The sequence below is a fragment of the Bos taurus genome, chromosome 3 (assembly GCF_002263795.3).
Source record: "Bos taurus isolate L1 Dominette 01449 registration number 42190680 breed Hereford chromosome 3, ARS-UCD2.0, whole genome shotgun sequence".
Taxonomy (NCBI): Eukaryota; Metazoa; Chordata; class Mammalia; order Artiodactyla; family Bovidae; genus Bos; species Bos taurus.
This window is the reverse complement of record NC_037330.1, coordinates 104,066,947-104,088,322: the sequence shown is the minus strand read 5'-3', so window position 1 is coordinate 104,088,322 and position 21,376 is coordinate 104,066,947.

Sequence of the window (21,376 nt, the reverse complement as noted above, 5' to 3'; positions counted from 1 at the left end):
CTATAATGTAGCTTTCAGAAACTAAAATGGATTTTCAAACAAAACAAAGAAGTTTGCGGTGTAGGCTGGCCTTCCAGCCGAGATGAAGCATCCAGGATGAATGCTTTGATCCACCCCCTTTCCTCCAAATACAAAGCAAGAGAGGTGGGGGAGGAGAAACATCTCCATTGACCAAACCTGGCAGTGAATTACCAAGTGTTGAGTGGGTTTGAAGGCACAGGTCTGTTTTGTTCCAAGTCTGCAGACAAATGGTGACCATTCAAATTTTGGCTGCTACCATGTAATGGGAACTAAAAATGCTTCATGCACAATAGTGAATCAAAATCAGGCTCGCCACTCGAAGCCAGAGGCTGGGATGGGGAAGTTTCCTCTACAGAAAGAAGTCTACTGAGAAAAAGCGATTATCAACTCACTTCTTGAGACTACAGTTTCACAGGGAATTCTTGGCTGAGGAAAGCAGGCTGTAGACATGACTTCCTGGGCAGGAAATGAGCCAGCCACCTGCTGCCTCATGCTGTACTGGGCACATGGAGGAGGGTTAGATGGAAGCAACTGCAAGTCCCCCAAACTGCTAGACAAACCAGATGAGAGAAATACACACACAAACACACTCACATTCAAACTGTGGCTGCCGAAACAAATGAAAAAGTGGAATACTACAGAATCATTCAATGAAGCGTGAAATGCCTAGAGATAAAAGTAATTTAATGAAATGGTCTTACAAAGACTTTAAAATAAGTATGCCTAGAATGTTCAAAACCATAAGCCAAGGCATCATGTCCATTAACAATGAGAACTTCTGAAAAAGAAAAGAGATATATACGCAACAAAACCAGGTATACACATTGGAACTAAAAAAAAAAAATGGTTACCAAAATAAGAACTTGAAAGACTAAATAAACTACAGATTAGATCCAAAGAGCAGTGAACTAAGAATAAGTTGTGAGATGGATACACAGAATATAGTCTTGAGTGACAATGAGATTATTTTTAATATCAGATCAGATCAGTTGCTCAGTCGTGTCCGACTCTTTGCGACCCCGTGAATCGCAGCATGCCAGGCCTCCCTGTCCATCACCAACTCCGGGAGTTCACTGAGACTCACGTATAGTAGCCTGTTAACAGACATGGAAGATACCTGAGAGGCTCCAACTCATACCTGAGAAATATTCCAAAATAAGAGAATGAAAAGAATGATGGAAGAGTAATGTTTAGACATTAGAGCTGAGAATTTTCATGATTGCAAAAGGTATGTGTCCTCTGGTGAAAGGGCACTCTGTGGACAAAATCTGACATATTATGTGAAAGTGGAGATCATTAGTGATAAGAAGAAACTCCTAAAAGCTACCAGAGAGAAAAAAGCAAAAAATACCCAGAAGGAACCATAAGGCTGACAATGACTTCTTTTCAGCAATAATTGTGGCCAAAAGACAATGTAGTAATATCCTTAACATGCAAAAGTCAGTCTAGAATTGAAATTCAGTTAAGTCATTATTTAAGAGTGAGGGCAAAAAAGAGACATTTTCAAGGCACAAAGACTGAATGAGTCCTCCCACATATATTCCCATGTTTACACAGTTAGTATTTATTTCAATACAAAGAAATGTGAAATTACTAAAGAATAGAAGAAACAGTTAAATAATGATGAGAAAAAATTAATTAAATATATTTTAGGATTAATTAAGTATTAATTGTACATATGCTCTGTTTAGAAGCATAGAAATATTTTAAAAAACAGTATGCTTGTTAGAATATTTTAAATTCATACAGGATATGCTAAAAATTTTAGGAAAACCTCTTAAAGAATAGATTTATAGCCAACAGAGGATAAAATAAAATAAGTATTTGAAAAATAATATGCCAATCTAATAAAAAGCCAAAAGACCTGGGTTGGAGAGTGAGGAAGAACACAAGGAAAATGCTAACAAAAAGAAATCAGAAAATAAGTTAAAGTATGTCAGCAATCACAATAAATGCAATTGTAGTAAATGAATTTATTACAAAACAGAGATTAACATATTGGATTGAATGGACTAAAAGTAAAGAGTTGATAAAAGTTATATCCACATAAAACTAGTAAGGTGATGTTAATGCAAGAAGTTAATGGGAATTAAGAGGGGAATTACATAACTCTAACAAACAATCTACCAGAAAGATATAAAAATCATGCATTTATATGCATCTAAAAACATAGCTTCAAAATATGTAAAACAAAATAGAATTACAAGGAAAAGGACAAACTCATAATTAGACTCCAAAAATGTCAAACACTTATTCACACAGTTAGAATCAGATAAATCAAGCAGGCGAAATATTGGTAAAGTTATAGTAAGTTTGAAGAACAAAATTTTGTCTGTTTGTTTTGGCTGTGCTGTGTGGCATGTGGAATCTTAGTTCCCAACCAGGGATCAAACCCATGACCCCTGCAGCGGAAGCACAAAGTCTTAACCACTGAACCACCAGAGGAGTCCCTTGAATAACAAAATTTTAAACTATGATATAATACAGAATCTGCAAATTTTTTTAATGTGGTCCCTTTAAGAAATCATTTTATGTAAAAATTTAGTAGACAAATGCACACATATGCACAAAGAGAGACAGAATTTTACAAGCAATTCGCCTTTAATACAAATGATGTATTCTGATACAATTTGTTTCATTCTACTCTTAATTCTTTTTAAAAAATGTGAGTTGCAGTCAACTAAATTGACAGATCCTGAACTCCTTACTGCAAACTTCAGACTTAAATCGAAGGAAGTAGGGAAAACCACTAAGCCATTCAGGTATGACCTAAATCAAATCCCTTACGATGATATAGTGGAAGTGACAAATAGATTCAAGGGATTAGATCTGATAGACAGAGTGCCTGAAGAACTATGGACAGAGGTTTGTAACATTGTATAAGAGGCTGTGATCAAAACCATCCCCAATAAAAAGAAAGGCAAAAAGGCAAAATGGTTGTCTAAGGAGGCCTTACAAATAGCTGAGAAAAGAAGAGAAGAGAGAGGCAAAGAGATAAGGAAAGACATACCCATCTGAATGCAGAGTTCCAAAGAATAGCAAGGAGAGATAAGAAAGCCTAAGTAAACAATACAAAGAAATAGTGGAAAACAATAGAATAGGAAAGACTAGAGATCTCTTCAAGAAAATTAGAGATACCAAAGGAACATTTCATGCAAAGATGGGCACAATAAAGGACAGAAGTGGTAGGGACCTAACAGAAGCAGAAGATATTAAGAAGAGGTGGCAAGAATACATAGACGAGCTATACAAAAAAGATCTTTATGACCCAGATAACCACAATGGTGTGATCACTCACCTAGAGCCAGACATCCTGGAGTACAAAGTCAAGTGGGCCTTAGGAAGCATCACTACAAACAAAGCTAGTGGAGGTGATGGAATTCCAGTTGAGCTATTTCAAATCCTAAAAGATGATGCTGTGAAAGTGCTGCACTCAGTATGCCAGCAAATTTGGAAAACTCAGCAGTGGCCACAGGACTGGAAAAGGTCAGTTTTCATTCCAATCCCAAAGAAAGGCAATGCCAAAGAATGCTCAAAGTACTGCACAATTGCACTCATCTCACACACTAGCAAAGTAATGCTCAAAATCCTCTGAGCCAGGCTTCAACAGTTTGTGAACCATGAACTTCCAGATGTCCAAGCTGGATTTAGAAAAGGCAGAGGAACCAGAGATGAAATTGCCAACATCAATTGGAACATTGAAAAAGCAAGAGAGTTCGAAAAAAACATCTGCTTCACTGACTACATCAAAGGCTTTAACTGTGTGAATCACAACAACCTGTGGAAAATTCTTAAACAGATGGGAATACCAGACCACCTGACCTGTCTCCTGAGAGAGGTTTATGCAAGTCAAGAAGCAACAGTTAGAACCAGCCATGGAACAACAGACTGGTTCAAAATTAGGAAAGGAATATGTCAAGGTTGTATATTGTCACCCTGCTTATTTAACTTCTCTGCAGAGTATATCATGTGAAATGCTGGGCTGAATGAAGCACAAGCTGGAATCAAGATTGCTGGGAGAAATAGCAATAACCTCAGATATGCAGATGATATCACCCTTAAGGCAGAAAGTGAAGAGGAACTAAAGAGCCTCTTGATGAAAGTGAAAGGGGAGAATCAAAAATCTGGCTTAAAACTCAACATTCAGAAAACTGAGATCATGGCATCTGGTCCCATCACTTCATGGCAAATAGATGGGGAAACGATGGAAACAGTGACAGACTTCATTTTCTTGGGCTCTGAAATCACTGCAGATGGTGACTGCAGCCATGAAATTAAAAGACGCTTGCTCCTTGGAAGAAAAGCTATGACTAACCTAGACAGCATGTTAAAAAGCAGAGACATTATCTTGCCAACAAAGGTCCATCTAGTCTAAGCTATGGTTTTCCAGTAGTCATGTATGGATGTGAGAGTTGAACAGTAAAGAAAGCTGAGCACCAAAGAACTGGTGCTTTTGAACTGTGGTGCTGGAAAAGACTCTTGAGAGTCCCTTGGACTGGAAGGAGATCAACCAGTCAATAAAGGAAGTCAACCCTGAATATATATTGGAAGGACTAATGCTGAAGCTGAAGCTCCAATACTTTGGCCACCTGATGCAAAGAGCTGACTCATTAGAAAAGACCCTGATGCTGGGAGAGATTGAAGATGGGAGGAGAAGGGGACAACAGAGGACAAGATGGTTGGATGACATCGCTGACTCAATTGACATGAGTTTGAGCAAGCTCTGAGAGATGGTGAAGGACAGGGAAGCCTGGTGTGCTGCAGTCCATAGTAGGGTCACAAAGAGTCAGAGACAACTTAGTTGACTGAACAACAAATTGACTTCACAACCTAAAGAATGGATTGTAACCTACAATTTACAAAGCTCTGATCTTATAAATATATACATCTCTGTACCCAACAAGTAACAGTTATTCATTCTTTTCAACCTGAAGTAAATAGCATATACAATGGTGAACCACAGAAGCATAAAAACTGTCAACAAGCTAGGATGTTTCTATCCCACAGGTCAAAGTCAATGTACAAGGAGAAAAGGAATCAGAGGTATATGAATTTGAAAGATTGAATATGACAAACTACAGCTGATTTATTATTTGCTTAGAACATCTAAGAGAATCACAATTGTTTAGCAGTAATAAGAGAGGTCATCAAGATTCTAAACACAAGAATAACAAACACTAGTAATAATTTTCCCGAATACCAGTAATGGTCAATTAGAATATGTAATAGGAAAAAAGTTATCATTTATAATAGCTACAAAAACATAAAGAATCTAGAAGTAAATCTAGTATATTGCATGGTTTTTATGAAGACTATTGCAAAGCATTTTAAAAGATATAAAGAAAGACCACAGTACATGGAGAGGCATAACATGTTCAAGACTAATGAAGACTTGGCATGGTGAAGGTGGCTATTCTCTCCAAAATACTCTGATAGTGAATTCAGTCAAAACCCAAATAGATAAATATGATCCTGAAATTTGTTTGGAATAGCAAAGAGAACTTAACAGTTGACATAATTTGGAAAAAGAAGGTAGGAGGACTTACCTACTAGAAAATGTACATTTAACTGAAGGCTCAATAACTAAGACAATGTGAAATTGGCTTTGGAATAAACAAATCAAAACAGCAGGACAGAGAATGCAGGAACAGGCTACCAGAGGTATGAAAACATGATATTAACATATGACAGAGGCAGCATTATAATCAATGCAGCAAAGATGAGTTGTTTAATGATTTATGCTGTGATATAATCAAAAGGAAAACTTACAATTCAATCCCTAGGGCGCAAAGAGTCAATGTTAAATTTAAAATTAAAACTTCAAGATTTCAAAATAAAATATAAGCTATCTTTAGGGTTATGGAGAAAGAAAAATAAGATTTCTTAAATAAGAAGAGAAAAGTACCAACCCCAATATAAAAGATTGCTATTTTGTCGTTAAAATTAACTTGATATATCCAACAAAAGTTTCCATGAACAAGGTTAAAGATGAGATGCAAACTGATAGGAAATATTTCTGATGCATATAATTGACAAAGAATCAGTGTTCATTCAGATAGCGTGTCTACAGTTTGATAACACAATGATGAACAATGCAACAAAAAAGTGAAGATGGGACCAAAACAGACAATTCATAGAAGAGCAAACTTGACTGAACCATAATTCAGTGAAAACATATTTGTGCACACTGGAAAATCAGGAAGTTAAAATTACATATAACATTTTGCAACATCAGATTGTCAAAATAAAAACTTTTGATAACACCAAGCACTGGGTCTGCTTGTAGCTATAAGAACACTGTTTAGAAAGTACAACTTTGTACAACCACTTTGGAAAATAATTTGACCTTATCCTGTAAAGATGAGCTACTCTCCAACCCAGCAATTCCAGTTCTAGGTAGGTACTGCAGAGAAACTCTTCCACATATATGTAAACAGACAGGAATGGTCAGGCAGCACTGTAATGAAAGCAAAAAATGGAAACAATGCGAACGCCCATAAATAGAAGAAAGGATAAGCAAACTGTGGCATGTTCCCTCAGTGGACTAGTCTACAAAAGTAAGTAGAGAAACAAAAGTTACATGCATCCAAGTGGATAAATCTTAATACATGATGCTGAATGCAAAAGTAAGTTGCATGATGAGCAACTCAGGATGATAATACTGGCAACAATAAAATATGATGAAAACTGTTGCTAGTTTATAAATACATATAAATGTAGAAATAGTATAAAAATATGCATGGAAATGATGAAACCAAAGCTATTGATTATCTCTGAGCAAGGAAAAGGAAAAAGGGATAAGAACAGATTTTCAGGGTCTTCAACTCAATCTTTAATGAAATTTTTATTAGATGCCAAAAAGGAAAATATTAGGTTTTGACAGAGCTGGGTTCAGGGTACACAGGTGTTTGCTGTTACTCCCACACTTTGCTGGATTTCATCAGATTCCATCATCACAACTAGCTCTGTCCACTCCCCTTTTCATTTATTTGTAGATTATGATGTTGTCTGTTTATATCAATTCTGAAGTAACTAATTGAAAATTCTAAACAAAATAAAATCTACCTGGTATTATCTGTTCTCAAATATTCTTTGTTTGCAAAAAATGCTGTTGCTATAAAAACTGTATTGTCACCTCATTTATGTCACTTCAACTCAAATAGATGGGGAAACATGGAAACAGTGGCAGACTTTATTTTTTGGGCTCCAAAATCACTGCAGATGGTGACTGCAGCCATGCAATTAAAAGATGCTTACTCCTTGGAAGGAAAGTTATGAACAACCTAGATAGCATATTGAAAAGCAGAGACATTACTTTGCCAACAAAGGTCCGTCTAGTCAAGGCTATGGTTTTTCCAGTGGTCATGTATAGATGTGAGAGTTGGACTATAAAGAAAGCTGAGCGCCAAAGAATTGATGCTTTTGAACTGTGGTGTTGGAGAAGACTCTTGAGAGTCCCTTGGACCGCAAGGAGATCTAACCAGTCCATTCTGAAGGAGATCAGCCCTGGGATTTCTTTGGAAGGAATGATGCTAAAGCTGAAACTCCAGTACTTTGGCCACCTCATACGAAGAGTTGATTCATTGGAAAAGACTCTGATGCTGGGAGGGATTGGGGACAGGAGGAGAAGGGGATGACAGAGGATGAGATGGCTGGATGGCATCACTGACTCGATGGATGTGAGTCTGGGAGAACTCCGGGAGTTAGTGATGGACAGGGAGGCCTGGCGTGCTGCAATTCATGGGGTCGCAAAGAGTCAGACATGACTGAGCGACTGAACTGAACTGAACTGAATTCAGATAATTATCACAAGTTCACAAAGGTGAATTTTTAATCTTATAAGAAATCAAACTTTTAAATTGGTTCTCTCTTGAAAAAAAAAAAAAAAAAGAAGTATAGGAGTAGTATAACACAATTATAGAAATTTGGGGAAATAAAATTTTCAGTCACTCAAAATCCTCCTCTCCCCAAAACTCCATATGGGACTTAGGATTTAACAACAAACAACAATTAGGATTTAAGTATATCTCTCACTAGACTTTTATCCCTGTGTATATTGTAACTAGTTTGCATACATAACTTTGTAGCCTATGTTATCCTCTCAGATCAATATTGCTACATAGTCTTCCTACTCTTCCTAAACTTCCTTTATAATATGTACATAATAGTTCATCAAATATTTCTATGATTATTTAACCTTTATCCTATTTTTGAACATGTAGATTTCCTTCAATTTCATATTTATGTAAATTAAAGGCCATGACAAAATTTTAAGTGTATTTTATGTATATATTTTGTATTAGTTTAGAACTTGAATTTCTAGGTTACAGAGCATGATCCTTTCCATAAATTGCTTCCCCAAAGTGACCTTGCTGATTCCATTGCCCTGTGGTAACGTTTGAAGGCCCTGAGTGGTTGATGGAGCCCTGGACACAAGCTGGAATTCTGTGGTTAATTGTTTTTTTCCTAAAAGGTTAGCCTCAATCTTTGTGTCTATTGCAAGCAGACAAGCTGACAAGTGCCTCTTTCAACCTATTTATAAAATTTTCTAAAAGGTGATCTGGGACAATATCGTCTCAAATGCCATCTATGTAAATATGAATAACTCTTACTTCATGGTCATACCCTTAAATCTGCACATCTTAAAACCATGTTCAAAATTTGGGCTGCAAGATGGGAAGGTTTTATTTTTTAATCTATATTATTATAAGTAAACTTCTTGAAGATTGACTTTTTAAGGATAACACTGTGCTGGGGAGCCCTGTATCTTTCCTCAAGCATAAGAGGAACATATTAGGGTGGGATGATTTGGGAGAATGGCATTGAAACATGTATAACATCATATATGAAACGAAAAAAATAAATAAAAGCAACTGGTGTATACTTCAATTAAAAAATTTTTTTAAATTAAAACTTTTTCAGATTTAACTATTAAAAAAATAAGAGTAACATGTTGAAAAATAATAAAATATGAGAAACTAAATACAAGATCATGAATATTAAATCTGTTTGAGGGTGAATAATTAAATAAAATTTTATTAAAAAATCACAACACATTTTGTTTTTTCTGCCAAAGTAGGTTAATTGGGTCATATTTTTAAGTAATTAAGTGGTAGTAACAACTCTTGCAGTTACTACCTGTAACTCTTGCAGTTAATATGTACAAGGATGTTCTTTGCAACACTATAGAGGAAAAAAAAAATCTCAAAACAGAGTGAAAGGCTATCATTAGGGACTTGTTGAGTAAGTGTTGTCACATACATGCTATGGAAAATGAGCAGCAGATAAAAAATGGGCTGCTTCTCTGCCTACTTCATTGGAGAGATTTCCATAAGGTACTGATAAGTGGGAAGCAAGATGTAGGGATTATATAATAAAAACAACAGACAAAAATAGCATGTGTGTTTATAATTATAAATAAGCAGATCATTAACATGAGTTGTCTGCAGGTAGGAGGGGGTAGGAGGAAATTGGAAGGGAGAAGGAAGAAGGACCAAGAAAGGGAAAAAGAATGCATTCTTACAGACAGCTTGGGCAATTAAGTTATGAAAGGGCCGTTAAGGAAGCAAAAAGACAAAAAAAGAAAAAAGGGAAGCAAGAAGACATGCCACCAGAGTGGGAGAAGTTCAGTCCAAAACCTCACCTGAATGACACCCCATATTGCACCACTTAAATCTCACCACTATCAGAGACTGGTATCAGATTCCACTTTCTATCCTTCCTATTTAGTTGTACGAATCGGACACAGGACATGACTAAGTGACTTCACTTTCACTTTTCACTTTCATGCATTGGAGAAGGAAATGGCAACTCACTCCAGTGTTCTTGCCTGGAGAATCCCAGGGACGGGGGAGCCTGGTGGGCTGCCGTCTGTGGGGTCGCACAGAATCGGACACGACTGAAGCGACTTAGCAGCAGCAGCAGCAGCAGCAAGGTAGTACAATAAGGTAGTATTGGAGAAGGAAATGGCAACCCACTCCAGTATTCTTGCCTGGAGAATCCCATGGACAGAGGAGCCTGAAAGGCTACAGTCCAAGGGGTCGCAAAGAGTCAGACGTGACTGAAGTGACTTAGCAAGCAAGAAAGCATAGTAAGGAGAGATAAGAAAGCCTTCCTCGGTGACCAATGCAAAGAAATAGAGGAAAACAATAGAAGGGGAAAGACTAGAGATCTCTTCAAGAAAATTAGAGATACCAAGGGAACATTTCATGCAAATGTGCACAATAAAGGACAGAAATGGTAAGGACCTAACAAAAGCAGAAGATATTAAAAAGAGGTGGCAAGAATACACAGAAGAACTGTACAGAAAAGAGATTCACGACCCAGATAATCATGATGGTGTGATCACTCACCTAGAGCCAGACATCCTGGACTGCAAAGTCAAGTGGGCCTTAGGAAGCATCACTACGAACAGATCTAGAGGAGGTGATGGAATTCTAGTTGAGCTATTTCAAATCCTAAAAGATGATGCTGTGAAAGTGCTGCACTCAATATGCCAGCAAATTTGGAAAACTCAGCAGTGGCCACAGGACTGGAAAAGGTCAGTTTTCATTCCAATCCCAAAGAAAAGCAATGCCAAAAAATGCTCAAGCTACTGCACAATTGCACTCATCTCACACACTAGCAAAGTAATGCTCAAAATTCTCCAAGCCAGGCTTCAACAGTTTGTGAACCGTGAACTTCCAGATGTCCAAGCTGGATTTAGAAAAGGCAGAGGAACCAGAGATCAAATTGCCAACATCAGTTGGATCATCAAAAAAGCAAGAGAGTTCTAGAAAAACATCTACTTCTGCTTTATTGACTACATCAAAGCCTTTGACTGTGTGGATCACAACAAATTGTGGAAAATTCTTAAAGAGATGAGAATACCAGACCACCTGACCTGCCTCATAAGAAATCTGTATGCAGGTCAGAAAGCAACAGTTAGAAGTGGACATGGGTCAACAGACTGGCTCCAAATGGGAAAAGGAGTACATCAAGGCTGTATATTGTCACCCTGCTTATTTAACTTCTCTGCAGAGTACATCATGCGAAATGCTGGACTGAATGAAGCATAAGCTGGAATCAAGATTGCCGAGACAAATATCAATAACGTCAGATATGCAGATGACACCATACTTATGGCAGAAAATGAAGAAGAACTAAAGAGCCTCTTGATGAAGGTGAAAGAAGAGAGTGAAAAAATTGGCTTAAAACTGAACATTCAGAAAACTAAGATCATGCCATCTGGTCATCATTTTATGACAAATGGGAAAACAGTGAGAGACTTTATTTTTGGGGGCTCCAAAAATCACTGCGTATGGTGACTGCAGCCATGAAATTAAAAGACGCTTGCTCCTTGGAAGAAAAGTTATGACCAACCTAGACAGCTTTTTAAAAAGCAGAGACATTACTTTGCCAACAAAGATCCGTCTAGTCAAAGCTATGGTTTTTCCAGTAGTCATGTATGGATATGTGAACTGGACTATAAAGAAAGCTGAGCGCTGAAGAACTGATGGTTTTGAACTGTGCTGTTGGAGAAGACTCTTGAGAGTCCCTTGGACTGCAAGGAGATCCAACCAGTCCATCCTAAAGGAAATCAGTCCTGAATATGTTGGAAGGACTGATGCTGAAGCTGAAGCTCCAATACTTTGGCCACCTGATGCGAAGAACTGACTCATTAGAAAAGACCCTGGTGCTGGGAAAGACTGAAGGCGGGAGGAGAAGGGACAACAGAGGATGAGATGGTTGGATGGTATCACCAACATGAAGGACATGAGTTTGAGTAAGCTCCGGGAGATGGTGATGGACAGGAAGGCCTGGTATGCTGCAGTCTCTGGGTCGCAAAGAGTCAGACGCGACTGAGTGACTGAACTGAACCGAAGGTAGTATATAGTGGACTTCCCTGATGGCCCAGATGGTAAAGAAACTGCCTTCAATGCAGGAGGCCTGGGTCGATCCCTGGGTTGGATCCGTGGGTTGGGAAGATCCCCTGGAGGAAGGCAAGGCAACCCACTCCAGTATTCTTGCCTGGGGAATCCCATGGACAGAGGGTCCTGGCGCACTACAGTTCATGGAGTCGCAAAAAAGTCAGATATGGCTGAGTGACTAACCAGTGAGATAATATAGTAGGCAGCATTGAGTTCTCTTTTAAAATAAAACCACACTTTAGAGGATGAAAGTAGACACACTGTATTAGACTTCTCTATGTATGGATGTGAGAGTTGGACTGTGAAGAAGGCTGAGCGCCGAAGAATTGATGCTCTTGAACTGTGGTGTTGGAGAAGACTCTTGAGAGTCCCTTGAACTGCAAGGAGATCCAACCAGTCCATTCTGAAGGAGATCAGCCCTGGGATTTCTTTGGAAGGAATGATGCTAAAGCTGAAACTCCAGTACTTTGGCCACCTCATGCAAAGAGTTGACTCATTGGAAAAGACTCTGATGCTGGGAGGGGTTGGAGGCAGGAGGAGAAGGGGACGACAGAGGATGAGATGGCTAGATGACGTCACTGACTCAATGGACATGAGTCTGAGTGAACTCCGGGAGTTGGTGAAGGACAGGGAGGCCTGGTGTGCTGTGATTCATGGGGTCGCAAAGAGTCGGACATGACTGAGCAACTGAGCTGATCTGATCTGATAGAAACAGAGCCAAAGGATCTATATCTCTAACTAATATATATATTTTTAGAGAGAGATTTTAAGGAATTGGTTCATGCAGTTGTGGAGGCTGGCTGGTGGTGAGTCCCAAATCTGCAGGGTAGGACAACAGGCTGAGGCCCAAGTTTGTTTCAGTTTGAGTTGAAAGCTATCTGGAGACACAATTCCCTCTTCCTTCTGAGAAGTCTTTTTGTCTGTTAGGTTCCAACTGGTTGGATGTGTCCTATCTACTTTATGGAGGGTCATCTGCTTCACTCAGAGTCGACTGCTTTAAATGTTCATCTCATCTAAAAAGGCAAACAAACAAAAAACCCTTCATGGCCACAGGCAACCTGGTATTTGCCCAAATATCTGATTTCTGTGGCCTAGCCAAGTTAACACATGAAATTAACCAGCACACGACACACACAATATCATTGCAAAAATATCAAGCTCATCTCACGTACCATTTTTAACTGGACCAGATGAGACAACTACATTTTCTCTTAAGTTACATTAGAAAATACAATTAGAACAACCCCAGCATTCAAGGTTCCTGAAACTCTGGCCCTGATTCCAGTTTCCTTCACTAACTAGGCTGAGTAAATGTCAGTGGGTACATGTATGAGAACTCGATGGTGTGTTTATCAGCAAATGTCTTAAGTATGCGGTACAGATTTACTTAGAGTAGAAGCTCTATGCATGTGCCTTTTTATGGGATTAGTCTGATTTCTCTGACTTACTCTTCTCATTTCTACTCGCGGACTCAGAAATCCCTTGTGCCCTTCAAGGCTCAGCTTAAATATTTTTGCTTCCTAGAGACTGCCCTGTAACCTCTACCTCTCCCATCTCTCTAAATCCTGCTCCCCACCCCAAGTCTGGTGGGGTGCTTTGGGTTCCTGTTGTCCCCATCAAATCCTTCCCTCCCCAGTGTACACTCTTCCATTCTAGCACCTGCCATGCTGTGTTTTAATTTCCTGTTTATGCATCTGTTTTACCCCCAATAGACTGTGAGTTCCTTGATGGCAGGGATGATATTTCACCCGTTACTGTATTCCCAGTGCTTCAGCAGTATTTATTAGAAAGATTAATAATTAAATTCTGAAGGCATTATAAAGTTTTTCAGAAAATCTTGCCCAGCTTCTCCAGTCCCGTCATAGCTGAAGGCGGTTTCACCCTGAACTTTGAAGGATCAGGACCACTTCTTTTAAAGGGTGTCCAGGCAACTTAAAGGTATAGCTACTACTAATGCTATTTACAGACTGTGAATATTTAGAAAGCACCGGAAGGACTGGGCAGTCTTCTGAGGGAAGAGCCTGCTGTGCTATTTTGATTAAAGTGAAGATTGATGTCCCCAAGGCAGCCCTTAATGAGGCCTTCAGCACTCTCATAAAATTTCCACCTAAAATAAACACTTTGGGAGTGTTTGGCCCAGCTCCTAATCCCCCATCCCCTTTGTCTCGGAACTGCCTCTGATCCCCCAGGGCAGGCTGCTGGCAGCCATGTTTGTGCCACGTGACAGGGTAAGACTGAACCAGGAGTGAGCATCTGCGCCTGGGGCAATCCGACTCTCTGACCAGCTCAGAGAAACCAGCAGATTAGTCTCAGCCTGTAGCTGAAAGTGAGAAACATAGTCTTTCCCGTGAATGGAAGAAATAGAGAAAGCTGCTCTCCAGTGATAAATACTAAAACAGAGACGAGGGGTGGAGTGAAAGGAGCCTGGACTTTCCAGAGCCTGGTTTCAGTTGTCCCTTGGGTGGCCGTGTGCCCACTCAGGAGTTCCTTGAAGCCCTCCTCTGTATTTGTAATAAAGTCCCCCTTTCCCAGTTATGCTTACTCAACTGGATTTTTATTTTTTTACAACCAAAAGAGCGCTACTGAATTTTCCAGTTCATGAAGAGCAAGAGCAGAAAGACTCCAGGTGCCCTGACTTAACTGGGCAAAGGAGCTGGTTACACAGCGTCCTCACACTTTCTCCCCTGAGCAATGGGCCAAGGAAGGGAGAAGAGGAAGTGAATGGCAGAGCACCCTAGGTCTCCTAGCTTCACTGCAGGGACCTGACGTATATCCCTGTAACTGCATCATGCTTCCATTTTTTTGCTCCTGTGTAGCAAGACAGTGTTTGCTGAACCTTCCTCACGTAAGCAATAGAGGCTTAAGTAATAGATGTTTACTACACATGTTGGATTTCTCAGATTAAAAAAAAAAATGGCAAATGATACTCAGTCTGACTTGGAAATTCACCACTCAGGGAAATATATTTTCCAGTGACACCTTCCTTGAGCTCTTGGAATGCCCAGCTACATGTTTTACCTAAATATGAACTAGTACTCTGGGCCTATCTGTGTGACCCCTTGACTTATAATTTGGCCTCTTGTGAAATCAAGATTTGACACTTGCCATAAACTCTGAATCACCCACATTCATATCAGGGAGGGGAAAATAACGAATTAGTGGAAGGTACATACTTTCCAGAGCTTTTGTTTCAGACAGAATCACTGACCTCCTCTCTAGCAAATGCTAGTTTTAAGTTTTCCTTCTTCTTCCAGGGAAAGCAGGAAGGGAATAGAAGCCTCTGCTTTAAGAATGTGGAACCATCTGGGATATGAAAGGCCCACAAGCAAGACTGAAGCAACTTAGCACACTCACAAACCCTGGTCAGTTACCTATAGAACTCTTACAAGAAAGGGACCTAGAACTCCTGAGCCCAGTAATTTCTTGATTTTTGTTTACTTCTAAGAAAATACTTGGCATTTTTAAAGTACTTTTAGTACGTAATTTGTAAGTTCTTTTTCCTAATGAGGGCATCCTAAAATTTTACAAACACAGGCCCCTGCTCCTCCCTGGGTGCTCAGGCTGCTGTGTGCGATGTTTCCTTCGTGTATATTGAGGATCCACCATGTGCTGCGTGTGGCTCAGAAAGGCCGTCGCATGGCCCCTGTGCTCTTAGCCATGAGGTCAGGGAGGGAGCTGACCCATCCAGGGTGAGAGGACTAGACAGCCCTCTTGCAAATGGAATTCTGCCTCTCAGAGAATGAAGTCTGAAGTTCCCAGCGTCTATTGGTAATACAAGGATTTCATGTTTCTTTTTAGTAATATAGAGAGCGTAGGTATGTAAGTTTTTCTAATTGGTACTAAAAGTTGAGGGGCTTCCCAGGTGGTACAGTGGTAAAGAATCTGCCTGCCAATGCAGGAGATGCAAGAGACACAAGTTTGATCCCTGGGTCTGGAAGATCCCCTGGAGGAGAAGACGGCAACCCACTGCAGGATTCTTGCCTGGAGAAGCCCATGGACAGAGGAGCCTGGTGGGCTACAGTCCATGGGGTTGTAAAGAGTAAGACACGACTGAGAGACTTAGCAGGCACGCCACAAATTCTGGATGTGCACTGACGATCCGGACTCACCATAAACAAACTGTAAAGTCCTTCTGCCAACTCTTCCAACTGCTGCCTCGCCACCCTTATCCTGATTTCTAACTGTCCAGACATTGCCAAGGTCAAACTCACTTGACAGTCACTTCTCACAGGTCCTTCCATTTCACCTCATCAAAACCAACCTGTCATTTTCAGTCCTCTTAGGACCAAGATGGCCCACTTCCTTGTTTCCAAGGTGACAGTTTTCTAATAGACTAGAATTCTGTCAAGGTGATACAGCCTGAAAAATGGGTTGAAATCATGAGTTATACTGAAGATACAGAGCCTTACCCAAATGAACAAACTTTAGCCGAATTTTTTAAAAACTTTTTTTAAAAAATACTGTTTATTTCATATAAGTGGCATATTTAATTGAGAAATATTTAATTTAGTAAGTACAGAGAGGTTCAAAGATTATAAAAATCACCCTGTAAGAAGAAAAACAAAACAAAGCACCAATAATCTCATCACCCCTTGCTAATCCCTACTAACCTGTTCTTCTGGACTGCTTTTCCTCCCTAAACATATATAGATGTATAATATATGATTTCTGCAAAAACAGAACCAGAATGTAATCATATTTTGAAACCTATTTTTTTTCACTTAACAATCTATTGTGAACATTTTCCCTCTCACTAAATACTTGTTTACAGAATCATTGTTAATGCCTGCTCAAAACTCCGTTACACCAAGGATCAGCTAAGTTTGAGGATAACCTAGATGAAATGGACAAATTCCTAGAAAGATGCAAACTACCAAAACTTACTCAAGAAGAAACAAAAGATCTGAATAAACCTATAAGTAAAGACATTAGATTAGTAATAATAATTTTAAAAAAAAGACAACTTCCCACAAAGAAAAGCACAGGCCCAACTGATTTTACTGGTTAAATCCACCTAATGTTTAAAGAGAAATTAATCCCAATCCTCCTCAAACTATTCCCAAAAACATGTGAACTAGAGGAAATAGTTCCCAACTCATTCTATGAAGCCAGTATTACCCTAATACCACAGCCAGATAAAGACATTACAAAAAGAGAAAATTATAGACACAATATCACTTATATTACTATAGATGCAAGTGTCAGTCACTCAGTCATGTCTGACTCTCTGGCTCAGCTGTAAAGAATCTGCATACAATGCAGGAGACACAGAGAACATGGGTTCAGTCCCTGTGTTGGAAAGATCCCCTGGAGGAGGAAATGGCAATCCAATCCAGTACTCTTGCCTGGAAAAGCCCATGGACAGAAGAGCCATCAGGCTACAGTCTATGGGGTCCCAAAGAGTCAGACACAACTCAACAAGCATGCCCACATATACATACATACATACGTACACATACACAATGGAATACTGCTCAGCCAAAAAAGAATGAAATTTTGCCATTTGCAGCAACATGGACGGACTTGGAGGGCATTGTGCCCCAAGACTACGATCGTCCAGAGTGCCTCAACACCTACCTGCAAAGGCAGATAAGGGGCTTGATATTTGATTTCTTTCCTTTCTTTGCTCCAAAGCCCTCTGAATGTATGGCCTCTTGCTTCTCCAAATCTGCCTCTTCCAGTCCTAAAATCACACAAGATTTTCCCCCAAACCATCTGAACTTTTTGGTCCATGTGCCTGGAAAAGCTTCCCACCTCATTAATAAGGAGAGATTATTGTAGATCCCACACCCCATCTCCTAAGCAGATTCATCCTCTATTTGAATCCCACCTTGATAACTTACTATCTAGGGTAATGGCCTTGAGTGAATCATTTAACCTCTCAGAAGTTAAGGATTAAAAATAATACCTGCTGTACAGGTTTGTCCCAAGGATAAGAGATAAGGATAACACTAAGCACAGAGATTTGCACTTTGCTCAATAATTTCATTTTTGCCAAAAAGCAAGAGTAGAAACAAAAACACATCCTTTCTAAAACCCGGGGCTTATCCCGGACTTAGTGTTAATTTGTTATTGGGAGGGTGGAAAAGCCATGCCAAAGCTGAGAACGTGAAATTGGAGGCAGGAAAGAAACACAGCCACCAACTGCCCAGTCTTTCCAACAAAGTGGAACCCCTCTGCCAGTCCACCCCGGGGACCACCTGCTTCCATCCTTCTCATCACAAGAAGTTCACCCCTTCACACTTAAGCCTGCTCTGCTTTATTAATATTCATTGATTCATTCAACAAATATGTATGGAATATGTGGCATACGCCAGACCCTGTACCAGGAGTTGAATATGCAGTAATGAGCAAAACAGGTGTCACCCCTGAGCTCTTGGCTCTCAGGGCCCAGGAGCGAAAAGAGCTCTCATTTGCAGAAAGTTCTTTATGTAACAGTGTGTTGAACCAGCAGGATCTGTGTCCAAAGCAACGGAATTTTTGTTTCCACTATTCCTTTAGATTCTGACCACTCTTACGTATTATAAGATACCTCATCAGTAATAGGCATATATATATATATATATATATGGAATCTTTCTATGTATGCTCATCTCAAACCTGCTTTTGTACTTACAAATATAGCTTGGACATATTCTGCATCGATACATATTGATCTACTTTATTATTTTCAGTGATGATATGATACTCTATTATACAGATGCTTCATCATTTTTTAAACTTGCCCCCTCTTGATGGGTCATTAGTTGTCACTGACACTGTTTCCATGAAGTACTCATCAATAGTTATCACAGTATGTTGTACAGTGCTTCTGTGGGAGGAGTTTCTGGCAGTGTGATTGCTGGGCCAGAGGACGCCCATCTGGATGGAATGCTGGATGCTGCCAGTTGCCACCTAAGATGCTTGGGCTACTTTACACTCCTGCCAACAGTGTACCAGGAGCCCATTGCCCTGCACACTCACCCATATTAGATGAAATCACTTTAATTTTAACCACTCCAATTGGTGGATTTTTTCTAATTTTTGTTGTTGTTGAATTTAGTGGGGATCAGAGAATGCCAGTTCTTTTCCTGAATCCAATCCCTTTAATCCACTCTTCCAACACAGTACAATTCCTAGCTGCGCATTTGTTCATCTACCTAGAGATATTCCTTGGAGTCTCTTGAAGCTGAGTGTGTAGCCATGTCACTGAGATCTGGCCATACATGTGGCCAGATGGAGGCATAAGAGAAGTATGTGATGTCCATGTGGTGCTCTTAAAGGAAAGGGGCATTCCCTCCCCTTCCCCTTTTGCTAGACTGTTGGACGCAGAAGACTGCGCAGCTGATTATGGATGCAATGGCAGGAACTGGGGCAGCCATCCTAGACCATGAGATGGAATCTGAATGTTCAGGATGCAAAAAAATAAGATAGCTGATATCTCACATCCTTGATGCTCCAGAATCACCATCTACTAGCTCTGGAACATCCAGCTGTGTTTTTATATGAGAAAAGAAAATGTTTTTCAGCCCCAAAACTTGAGATAGGAGTTGGGAAGACTTTTTAAAGTGTGCTTACATTGACTTTTCCCCCCCAGAAGTCCTGCCAGCCTCTTCCCAACTGGGTTTAAGATCCTTGAGAGCAAGACCTATCTCACTACTTATTTAATGGTTGATTACGAGTGTCCTGCCACTTCTCCAGCCAGTCACAGTGAAAAGAACCTACCTTTATACACTTGCCTTACTCCTGTACTGTGCTTAGTCCTCAGTCCTGTCCAACTTTTTGCCATCCCACAGACTGCAATCCACCAGGCACCTCTGTCCATGGGGATTCTCCAGGTGAGAAGACTGGAGTGGGTAGCTTATCCCTTCTCCAGGGGATCTTCCCCACCCAGAAATTGAACCGGCGTCTCCCGCATTGCAGGCAGATTCTTTACCAGCTGAGCTACCAGGGAAGCCCTGCCTTACTTCCAGAGATGACCTATTGTCCAGATACTATGCAACATGCACCAAGACCAAAGGAAAATTAGAAAACTGTAGCCAAAGTGTGCGGCATAACAATCACTCTGCTTTAGGCAGTTTAAAAAGTCTCATAGAATTTGTGTGATTTCTCAGAGTTGTATATTGTTTAAGTTAAAGATTCACTAGACAGTCAGCACCAATACAGCAAAACTTTTATTGTCTACATTTGGGGCTTGCATATGTTTCCTAAGTAAAGGGGTGGGGAGATGTCCAAGGGAGATGGACAACGGTAACAATCACATATGTTGATGTCTTAAGTCATTCTTGAGATGATTCTTCTAAACCCTGGTCAACTCTCAGCTGCCAGACAAACCAGTTGTGATAGAAGAATCCACGGAATCTGGGGGAAGTACCTTGGAGCCTTCTGGAGCGTAAAAAATTCTAAGTCACAGCTCTTGATGGTAAATGACAGGAAGGGTCAGAGCTGGAATAAGGGTTCAGGGTGAATTTGGGAAAGGTGATTTACTAAAACTTAGAGGGAAATGAGGGCTGAGTGAGTGAGAGCAGTTAAAAAGTTGATGCAAATTGTTGGGAGGTTGGCTTCAGCTCATTCTGAGAGTTTCAGATAATTTACAGGCTGCCCTTGTAATGTGGTGAGTTTGCTGGAAATTTTTAAGGAGGAACTGGGTGATCATTTTCAAGGAGACCATCAAAGAGCTTGCCTCACTTGCTAATGATCAGGACATGTGATTTCCATAGCCACTTGTAATCATAAAATTCCACATGCCTGTAGAGTCCCTGGGACTGCAAAGAGTCAGACATGACTGAGCTACCAATACTTTCACTTTCACATGCATTACCTAGGGACCTTTAATTTTTTTACTGAAGTATAGTTGATTTACAATATTGTGTTACTTTCTGGTATACAGCAAAATGACTCAGATGTATATATGTGTGTGTGTGTATTCTTTTTTGGATTCTATTATAGGTCATTATAAGACATTGAGTAAAGTAACCTGTGCTACACAGTAGGACCTTGTTTATCTATTTCATACATAATAGTTTTACCTATTAATTCCAAACTCCGAATTCATCCCTCTCCTGCTCTGCTTTGGTAAACATAAATCTGTTTTCTATGTCTGTGAGTCTATTTCTGCTTTGTAAATTAGTTCATTTGTATCAGTTTTTAGGTTCCACATATAAGCAATATTATATGATATTTGTCTTTCTCTGTCCGACTTATTTCACTTAGTATGATAACCTCTAGGTCCATCTGTGTTGCTGCAAATGACATTATTTCACGCTTTTTGTGACTGAATAGTTTTCCACTGAGTATATATGCCCCATCTTCTTTATCTGATCATCTGTTGATGGACATTTAGTTTGCTTATCTTGGCTAGAATAAGCGGTGCTGCAGTGAACACTGGGGTACATATGTAAGATTCTGGTTTTCTCCACATATACGCTCTAGAGTGGAATTCCTGGATCACACCACAACCCTATTTT